At 41.9% G+C, this 8,625-nt stretch overlaps 1 pseudogene; it reads left to right on the top strand.

Annotated features, from left to right (window-relative positions):
• The first annotated feature begins 6,732 nt into the window (after positions 1 to 6,732).
• LOC113920290 lies at positions 6,733 to 7,144 on the top strand (annotated as a pseudogene).
• The last annotated feature ends 1,481 nt before the right edge of the window (positions 7,145 to 8,625 follow it).

Below are 8,625 nucleotides of genomic sequence, written 5' to 3' on the forward strand. Positions count from 1 at the left end.
AGTGTCTGCCTTTGGCTCAGGTCATGATCCCAGGCTTCTGGGATCAAGTCCTGCATCGGGCTCCCTGTTCAGCCGGGAGCCTTCTTCTCCCTCCCTCTCTGCTGCTCCCCCTGCTTATGCTCTCTCTCCGTCAGATTAAAATAAAATAAAATAAAATAAAATAAAATAAAATAAAATAAAATAAAATAAAATAAAATAAAATAAAATAAAATAAAATAAAATAAAAATCTGATTACCCTGCTGCTAAAAAGTTGGAGCTACCCACTTGGAATAGCCATGTGTAGAAAGAGATGCCTTACAAGCCCAGCTTCACATGAGGGAAGAAACCTTCAGATGGTTCTAGCCTCAGCTGGTAGCTGATAGCAACTGAAAGAACCCCAAATGAGAACAACCAACCAAGCTCATCAATCATAATAAATCATTTGTTCTTGGATGCTACTCCAAAAACAACTATGGCTAAGTAAGATTTTACCATTGGGGGAAGCCGGGTGAAGGGTACACAGGAATTTTTTTGTACCATTTTGCAACTAATTCTGAGTCCTATAGTACTATTTTTTTGAAGATTTATTTATTTATTTTAGAGAGAGAGAGAGAGAGCACAAACGGGAGGGGCAGAGGGAGAGGGAGAGAGCATCTCAAGCAGACTCCATGCTGGGCATGGAGCCCAAAGCGGGGCTCAATCTCACCATCCTAAGATCACTACCTGAGCTGAAACCAAGAGTCAGACACTTAACTGACTGTGCCACCCAGGCGCCCCCTAAAGTGTTATTTTTTAAGTTGTTAAAAACTGAAACACTAGCCCACGTGATCTGGAAAAGGTCCATCTTAAAAGAACTAAAAACAGCTGAAGGTTTTCCCTGAGCCATGTCCCAGATGCTGACAATGCTAGTGCAGCCAACAGGTGTGTGTAACCACGTCCCTAAGCACAATTGCTGGCTTTGAAAGCTCAGGAGACGGCTCCGACCACCACGCCCACCCTCCCAATGCTAGTGACTCAGCCTCCATCCTAATGCCTCACTCATCACATTTGGCTCTCCTACCAGGGAAACACCCAGCTCTTCCTTTTGTCTAGTGAGGAAAGGGACTGCTTTAGCTCTTCATTTTTCAAAGACTGACATAACAGGCATGAAATGTCACTCAGCCAAAGGAGAGAGATTTTCTCTGCTAGTGTTTTTTAAAGACCTCTTTTCTTTGGTTCAAAAAAAAAATCTCATGCAAACAAGTGAAATCATGTCCTTATTCTGCCATGCTTTAGAGATATCCCCCCATCTGTAGCTCTTCAGAGAGACCATGCCCCTCACAACTGGCATCTCTGAAGAAGAGACCCCAGCCCCACTCCCCAGATACAGCTTCCATCAGAGATGAAGTGTGGGAAGAGAACTTCTATCTCTGGTGATTTGTAGACTTGCGGTTCATGAAAAAATGGAAGCAATCACTTTGGATTAGGAGCAGGTGAGCTATAGCAAGAAAGATGAAGATTTGACAAGATCTATAGAACAATCCACAAATAGTTATTAGAGTGCCTAATTTTTCTTAGCTCTGAACCAGGTACCGTTGAGGTGTAGAAGTGTGAGAGAAAGACAAAAGATTCTAGGGGAAAAGCTTTGGACTTCCAGGACCTGAGCTGACATCCCAGTTTTGCCTCTTGCAATATGGTCTTGGGATGGTTTTTCATTCTCTCTGAGGGGTCAAGAAAGTCCTCCTGGCCACCCTCAGGGGCTTGTGAAAATCGTAAGTGAGTACAGTGCTTTGTCAACTACTGGGCCAGAGAAGGCTATTATTATCCCATGCCATTGTGTACTAGGAGGTCAGAGAAGGAAGAGGGAACTGGGCAGGAGCTGTCAGGGAGGACTTTGATGGAGGACATTGGTCTAAAGTGGACCTTGGAGGAAGGAAAGGATTGGGAAGCAGAAAAGGCATTCCTCCCTAGGGGAACTGAGGGAGGGATTTGTATCCTGTGGGGGAGGGATGAAAGTAAGGAAACTTGACTTAACCTGTGAGAGGGGTTTTGATTGAGGAACCATATGGAAAATAAGTTAAGGGAGATAAGAGAGCCTCTGATTATGAAGGATCTAGAAAAACAAAGAGATAAGAAAGGGTAAAGAAACAAGGTGAAGGATGCTCACCAACTTCTTACCTGCACATCCCACAGAATATATCCAATACTCCAATATTCTGAAATATTTATTGCTCTGGTCTGTACAGCAAAACCACCATAGTGAACCATGTCATAGTGAAAACTATGACGATACTAATATAATCAGTTACATTGCTCGATGCTATATGTAGGGAAGAGGTACTGTGAAATTTTTTATGCTCTCAGAAATAAAATGATGTTTATCCAGTTGGACATCTTCTAAAAGATAAAATGATGCATCTTCCTAATTAGAAGTTTCTAGGAAAGGGAAACCTATACTTCTTTTTCTTTCATACACTGACCCACTCCAGTATTAAATCAGCACACTGAGAAGAAAGGGCAGCACGAGTCCCTACACTGTCCTTCACCAATATTCAATCTGGCTGGAATCCCAAAATTCCAGTCTGTCATATTTCCTGACCATGGGCATCTTGCAACTATTTGTAGATTTGGGGTATCTCAGGGTGGTAAATAAATCTCCTTATAAAGATCATGAATCCCATGACAAGATCTCTCTCTCTCTCTCTCTCATTTGGTACAGTTGTTCCTAATGTTTCTTTGGCATCTTACTACTTACTACTTTTGGGGAGTCCCTTTTATCCTAAGCTTTAACCTAAGCTTTTTCCCCATGAAAAGGAAATAGCTAGAGGACCCTGGTTGGATGCTAGAGAAATGCAGGGATTCCAACTGTAAGAGTAAATTCAGCCGTATTGTTTATTAGTTGATAAAGTTGATAGCCTCAGGACTTGAAGTCTGAGATTGTCCTGCTGTTTTTTTTTTTTATTCCTGTTACCTAGCAAATAAGTGTTTGTCGAATGAATAAAGACATTTAGTAAAATCTAATGGTAATAGTAATAATGTATAATGAAAATAAGAAAGGGTGATGAACTTCTGGATCCAATACAAAAAAGCAAATGAAAACAATCAGTGAAGAAATTCTGTATACCCAATATAAGTATAATCACGTCATCACCAGGAGCAAACATATATTAACTTCCCACAATGCAAAAATAACTATGCTGTCTTCTTAGTCTAGAGAGCAAAGAATAGCCATAATTCCTATCCTGAGGGAGCTTACAAATTAATGGAAAAAACAATACACAAGCTTACTCAATAGAAATATTTGAGAACAGTTATGTACAGAATGGCATGAGGAAGATGGCGTGTCAGAAATCGTGCTGGCAAGTTGGAAACTAGGTGGGGCTACTCAGGAAACATGAAATTCCTTCTCATCAACTACTATTCATTGAGGCTGATTCTCCTTGGTCATGGGGAGAAGATGAAATTAAGACTGAAAATGAGTTTGTGATTGAGAATAAGTGAAGTTGAAGTGAAAATGAAGAGCAATAAGAGGGTGGAGCCTAAGAAGGAAATAGAGACAGAGCTTGAGGAATGACTGGGGCTGGGTCACCCGTACCTTCTGGGATATTTTTATAAAAGGGATGGTGAATGGATTTCCTTTAGTACTTGAGTATACTGAGCGTATCACTCATCCTGGGATAATAAAACTTTGTTCCCCCACACAATCTATGACCCCATTTTTCTTTTTTTTTTAAGATTTTATTTATTTATTTGAGAGAGAGAATGAGAGAGAGAGAGAGAGAGAGAGAGAGAGCACATGAGGGGGAGAGGGTCAGAGGGAGAAGCAGACTCCCTGCTGAGCAGGGAGCCCGATGCAGGACTCGATCCCAGGACTCCAGGATCATGACCTGAGCCAAAGGCAGTCGCTTAACCAACTGAGCCACCCAGGCGCCCTATGACCCCATTTTTCTATGACCTTGCAGTGGAAATATACATAAAACATGTCTTGTAAAGCCGGGCACATAGTAGGTACTCAATAAATTGTGGTTGCCTTCCTCATCTATTTACTGGTGAATGCTTTCATGAGAACTCTACAAGTTTTCTTCTCTGCCCTTGTCTTGTTGATTGTCCATGGCTGTTGGTCCTTTTTCCAACTCTGCTGTTGATTCACCATACGAACTTAGGCAAATCTGATGTTCTCTCTGAGCAAGAAAATGGGATAATGTCTGTCCAATATACCCCCAGGCTGGTTAGGAGGATAGTGCTTGTGAAGGTACCAGGAAATGCATCAAGTGCTTAGCAAATCTAAGGTATTAGGATTAAGCCCTATTTGTATCACTCCCCCAAAGAGTATGTCCATCACCCAGTGGCTGAGGTAAGGCTAGAGAAGACTAACTTTAGTGACCTAATTATTGCACAGACCCCCTGGGATGGTTTCACCAGCTCTGTGGTTCTTCCACGGGGGAGATTTGTGCACCAAGGGTGTTTAACTGATCCTTTTAAATAAAATTTAAATAAAATTAAACTGCAGTTACAGTTTGAAGTTAGAAAAGCAGACAAAATAAAATGGTTCACAAGTGTTTATCAAGTAACCACGGAGACCCTTGTAAATACTCACATTATTGTAAAAATGAACATAACCTCTCACTTCCAGGAGTTTGGAGGTGATTCCATGTTGATATAAAGACAAGGTCACCAGTTACAAGCACACACACACATGCACACAGACATCCATATTCAGAGACACCAAAAGGATCATGCTTATTTTCAGGTTGCAAAATAGATTCAAGACTTCAGGAAAATATTCTGTCAAATACCCCAGGGGGCAGAGGGATTAGACTGTGATGGACATAGAATTCAGTTTCTGTCCTCTACCTCCAAGCATACTGAGAACAAAAAATGGAGTTGATTCCTCCATGAGTTAGTTAAAATTTGTTTGTTTTGTTTTGTTTTAACACCATTATGCCATGAATTCATTGGGAATGGATCCCAGCAGCTCAGGTCCTTTCTGTTGGCTCCCAAAGAAGTGTGCTTCTCTGGGTGGAGCAGGCTGCTGCTTCATTGAACCCAGGTACCTTCCTCTTTGGCTTCCTTCTTTTTCTCATCATTTTCCTTCATACACTTCAGGAAGCTACCTCAACTCCTGGAGTGCTTAATATGCTGAATACATACTTAATTTGCGGGGCAAGAATCATGCCCTTCTTCATTATGACAATGCCAGCAGCAAGCTGGGTAACACAGTAAGCTCTTCCGGTTCTGCCATGGTAACATTTGTGGGACGAGTGCCCATTCCCTTCACAGTGACAATATCACCTCTCTTGTAGATTCCCACGTGTGCAGCCCAATGAACAACTCCATGCTTCCTAAAAGGCCTTAAGAACATATAATGGGTACCTCTCCTCTCTCCCTCTGTGTTGGTCATTTTGGCAAATTACTGGAAGATGGTGGTTCCACCCTGCCCCCCGCCCGCCCCCCAAAAAGCAGATACAGTTTTAACTTAGCTCATACAATGAGAATCACATATAATAAAAACCATGCTTGAAAAGTCCTTAAATTGGCCATGAAGTAGAATGGCTGTGCCCATACTTCCATGCTTCTCTAAAGACATACCCATAGGTTGGCCTAGCCAGTTAAAGTCTTTAACAGCAGGATCACACTCACAGCAACAGTGCTTACCGTACGACAGGCACCTGGCAAATGAGACCACAGGAGCTAAGAGCAGACTCACCTCTCCAGTCTCACTTCCTTTTGGGGCAGAATCAACCCACACTAGCATTTTAAGTCCCAGCTGTCTACTTGGCAGATCCTATCTGCCTCTTTGCGGAGAGCCAAGCCTGTTTCAAAAAATCCCTTTTCAAAAAATTGACGTTATGGATATATGGTCTACAAACAATAAAATACATCTATCTTCAGTACACAGTTTGAGGAGTTTGACAAATGTATACACTCATGTGACCAACACCACATTAAAAGGATAGAACATTGGGATGCCTGGGTGGTTCAGTCCGTTGAGTGTCAGACTCGATTTCAGGTGAGGTCATGATCTCGGGGGTCGTGGGATCAAGCACCACGTCGGGCTCCGTGCTCAGTGGGGAGCCTGCTTGAGATTCTCTCCCTCTGCCCCTCCCCTCACACGTGCGCATGCTCTCTCTCTCAGATAGATAAATAAGTGTTTAAAAAATAAAAGGATAGAATATCGCCATACCCCAAAAATTCTGTTGTGCCCCATTGCAGTAAATCCCCACTCCTGACACTATTGATATGCTTCTCCTTTCAAGTATTTTCTAGAATTTCATACAAATGGAATCACACAGTATGTACTCTTCTGTGAAAATGGCCCATTTAAACAAAGATTTAACCCATTCATGGAAATACAATGATTGCTATAGGTCGTAACATCTTTGAATGTAACTTAAAGGGAAAAGAAACATAGTCTGGCAATTAAGGAGGGAAGCTGTTCTATAAATATGGGGCAAATTGCCAATCTTTTAAGATAGGAGAATCAGCTGATCATTAAGCTCAGGGGACGTCAATAAGACCAACTTCAGGAGAAGGGTGGTTTGGGATGCAGCTTTGTGGAAGATGAAAGCAGATGAAATCCATTTAGATGGATGTGGAGGAAGGAAGGAGGTAAGGTAGGAAATGCCTGGAAATCAGTGTCAAACCTGATTTTGTCACTGAGAAGCCACATGACTGAACACTGTCTTCGAAGCTGTCCCTGAGTTTACAGCTGTGAGAACATGGCAGCCCAGAAGGCCGGGAGTGGAGACTGATCCTGTGGGAGAAAGTTCATCATGGTGGGTGACCTAAAGTCATTCCTGTATAAAAAATTACCAAGTGTTGAAGGACTCCATGCTACTGTTGTGTCAGATAGAAATGGAGTGCCTGCTGTTGAAGTGGCCAATGATATTGCTCCAGAGCATGCTTTGAGACCTGGTTGCTTACCTACTTTTGCCCTTGCAACAGACCAAGGAAGCAAACTCGGACTTTCAAAAAATAAAAAGTATCAGCTGTTACAATAACACCCACCAGGTGGTTCAATTCAATCATTTACCTTTGGTGGTGAGTTTCACAGCCAGCAGCAATGCCAACCCAGGACTCGCTGTCAGCCTAGAAAGGGAGCTTTCTCTGTTATTTGAAGAATTTAGACAAGTCATGGACGTTAATCTGGAGGTGGTTTTGATGTACACCTTATTTTCATTATAACAGACACAATATCAATCCAGCAATCTTTAGAACCACAATAATACTTGTATCCATGTACTCAAGAAAGGGCCCCTTTCCCCACCTTACACTAAAGAAAGAGCTTTAGATAGATATAATTTATGGACAGATTGATTGTTATCTTTTCTTGTATAGAGTCTTTTCTTAATTTAGTGAGATCTGGGGATACCACAGAAATGGTTCAGTACATTAGTTCCCATGGAGTTAGTCCAGTCACCCAATATACATGAGATGTCTATTCAGTGGGTCAGAATCAAAATGGTACTTTGGTCCACTTGTGCCATGAAGTGCTCCCTATTATGTAATACGCCCAGGACTGCAGAATGAAGAAGACCTGTTTTATTATGAATGATAATGAGGACATATTTTTCTTTACATTGTTTTCTTTCTTTGCATTGAGTGTGAGGAACATAAAATAGCTTTGTGAAAGTAATAAAATCAGTACAATAAAAAAAAAAAGGAGCCACATGACTTTAGGCAATTCATGTGCCCACTCTAATCCTGGTTCCACAAGGACACAGACAACTGTATAATAAAGGCATCAGACTAAGACATGATTTCTGAGTAGCTACATTATTGGATGTAAGTTTTGTGAAGGCAGGAACTTTGTCTTTTATTGCGGTGACCCCAGGACCTAACAAAATACTAGCACTTGATAAATACTTATTGAATGAATGAATCATCTAAGGTCTCTTCTAGCTCTGATACCCTACTACTTTGAACAGAATTGTCTGATATGATGTTGGTTAGTTTCCTAGCCCCTGCCAATAGCACTTGGGTCCCAATCTTGGCCCAAACTACCTCTTTGCCACAAAACCCATGTACATGTGGAGACTAAAGGTTAATCTTGCCAACCCATTAAAAGCCACTAAGACCAACACTTCCCATTATACTCAAAGGGAGAAACGGCCTCCAGCCTCCCAGGAGAGCCAAAGGTAGAGGACAAAATGGGGAAAGATCTGACCCTATAATTTGTAGCAATAAAACTCATGACATATGGATCTTCTAATGGGGTACACTTGGTGGACAAATGAGGCTGAAAAGTCAGGTGTGAGACCTTCCAGAGTTAAGATGGTTGTAAGCACAGTTTTCTTTGGCTTCACAGCTTTCATTCTAACAGTTTGGTGGCCTCTGCCACATGGCAAAAAACCTTATCCCAAAGGCTGCAAACTCAAATGCCCTCAGGGGCTGGATGAGTACTGGCTGAAGGGGGTTGGGGCTATGCCAATACAGAATGGGAGGAGTAAGCATGGTGACCTGGACAGGGCATACTCAAACTTAAAAAAAATCTAATTCATTTTTAGATATTGTGCTGTCAGAAATATTGCTTCCAGAATTAGGCTTCTGGTTTGTCAGGCTGCAATCCAGGTGTCACCTCATGACTCTACTTATGATGGCAGGAGCCTCTCAATGGCAACTCTTTGGAAAGCCCTGTTCATAGTAGGAGAGGAAGGAGCACTTCT

Source organism: Zalophus californianus, chromosome 15, assembly GCF_009762305.2.
Source record: "Zalophus californianus isolate mZalCal1 chromosome 15, mZalCal1.pri.v2, whole genome shotgun sequence".
Classification (NCBI taxonomy): domain Eukaryota; kingdom Metazoa; phylum Chordata; class Mammalia; order Carnivora; family Otariidae; genus Zalophus; species Zalophus californianus.